The sequence below is a fragment of the Cyprinodon variegatus genome, unplaced genomic scaffold (assembly GCF_000732505.1).
Source record: "Cyprinodon variegatus isolate N-32 unplaced genomic scaffold, C_variegatus-1.0 Scaffold1338, whole genome shotgun sequence".
Lineage (NCBI taxonomy): Eukaryota > Metazoa > Chordata > Actinopteri > Cyprinodontiformes > Cyprinodontidae > Cyprinodon > Cyprinodon variegatus.
The window spans coordinates 84,602-86,859 of NW_015151791.1; the positions used below are offsets into that span (position 1 = coordinate 84,602).

The 2,258-nt window shown below is 46.3% G+C and overlaps 1 pseudogene; it reads left to right on the plus strand.

The window, feature by feature from the left end:
• The first annotated feature begins 345 nt into the window (after positions 1-345).
• LOC107102898 lies at positions 346-1,535 on the plus strand (annotated as a pseudogene).
• The last annotated feature ends 723 nt before the right edge of the window (positions 1,536-2,258 follow it).

The following is a 2,258-nucleotide window of genomic DNA, read 5'->3' on the forward strand; positions in this document are numbered from 1 at the left end:
ATATATATATATATATATATATATATATATATATATATATATATATATATATATATATATATATATATATAAAACTTACTTTTGCTGTAATCTTTTACTCTGTAACGCCACAATTTACCCACTGTGAGTCAATAAAGGGAGTTTCTATTCTATGTAGCATATATATTCTATGTACAGTGTTTATTTTATGTAGTTTGAATATTCTATGTAGAATATATATTCTATTGTGTATATTCTATGTAGAATATATATTCTATGTAGCATATTTAGGCATCCTTCTTCTGCTCTGCTTGAATCGGTAGGGTAGGGGAGCAGGTCGACCTCCCCAAGATGGCGCCTGTAATTCCTGCGCCGCGACAGTCAAAGCGGGTCTCTTCTTGTCTGTGGCGGTCATATGCAGCATTTTATTTCTCCTCCAAACCACCAGGGGGCGGATGAACCAAACCGATGTAGAAGCCTTTCAGTGAAGAAGCGGCAGGTCGCAACTGCGCATGTGCGAACGGGACTTCAGAAGGACGCGGAGTTTTGTCTGCTGAACAGACAGAGGTTCGGTTCGGTACCATGGCCTGTCTGAGTCCGGTTCTGTCCAGTAGAACCAGGCTGGTCAGGTACCTTCCAGGGATCAACATGTTGGTTCGCTGCATGTCTGCAGCTCCAGCCTCCGGGCCGGTCAGAACCAGAACCGACCAGAACCCGGCCGGTTCGGGCCGTTCGCTGCCAGCGGGAACACACTGCCCCCTGGAGGGAGATGGAGAGAAGAGCAGGAGGAGCAGGATGTTTTGGAGTGGAGAACTAGATGGTTCCCAGCAGGTCCCTCCTCCAGAAGCTCCGTGTTCTGATGGTTCCCAGCAGGTTCCTCCTCCAGAAGCTCCATGTTCTGATGGTTCCCAGCAGGTTCCTCCTCCAGAAGCTCCGTGTTCTGACTGCAGGGTGGAGTGTGCGGTGCTCTGCTGCCCTGAAGCTCTGAGGAAGGACTTCCTGTCCATGTTCCCTGAAGCTCCTTCCTCTGACATGACGGTCATCACGGTGACCCAGAAGACCCAGAACGACATGACCTCCTGGAGCGGCGCCGTGGAGCAGGAGAGGGAGCAGATGCTGGAGAAGTTCATCCAGGGAGCCAAGGAGCTGTGCCTGGCTCTGCAGGCCCAGGGCTTCTGGGCGGACTTCATCGATCCTTCTTCTGGTCTGGCCTTCTTTGGTTCCTACACCAACAACACGCTGTTTGAGACCGACCACAGGTTCTCCCAGCTGGGCTTCAGCCTGGAGGACCTGGGCTGCTGCAGGGCCCTCAGACACCCCGTCTGGGGGACGCATGTCTTTGTTGGGACCATCTTCACCAGCGGTCCATCTAGATCCATCATTCTAGAGAAGCTGCAGAGCATCTAGACTCAGAAGCTCTTCCTGCTGACTTTCTAAAAGCTGTTTGGCTCCAGAGATGAACTGGATTTATTTCTTCTTCACAGGTTTTCATTTCTGTTTGGGAATTTATGGGCTTCAAAATCAAATAAATCGATAAAAATATAAAATGTGACGTTGTTATTAAAAAGGTCAGGTGTCTGTAAAACACTCTAGTTGATCATTTTCTATCAGGTAGTGGGCGGAGCTAATGGCTTTAAGCACCAACCTGGATTTTAACCAATCAGATGTTGGAGACCATCTGATGAACTTTCCTGCTTTAAATAATTTATTTTCCCAAATTAACCTTAATTATTATTATTATTATTATTATTATTATAGTTTTAGCAATAATTGAATAAACCTAAAATTCTCAGTTTTTATTAATTTTCTGCTCAGATGAACAGCAGAGGGATGAAGCTGCAGCTGGAATTAACTTTTTATTCCACTGTTCTTCAAAGTGAACATTTCTTTTGGACAGAAAAGTCTGAAAAATGTTTTAAACTTTTATTTAGAGAAACTGGAATAAAAATGTACCCCGCCTCTCGCCCATTGACTGCTGGAGATGGGCACCAGCACCCCTCGCGACCCCAATTGGGACAAGCGTGTAAGATAATGGATGGATGGATGGATAGAATAAAAATGTCCATCAGATCAACACTGAAGCAAAGTGTAGGAGCACAGCGCCCCCTGCTGGACACTCCTAGAACACTGAAAACAGATTCAACCTTCAGATTTATTCAAGGAAGGAACTTTGTGATAAAAGTTGGTGGGGGTGCTCTAAGGGTGGGGGCGCTCTAAGGTTGGAGGCGCTCTGATGGTGGGGGCACTCTTAGGGTGGAGGCGCTCTGATGGTGGGGGCA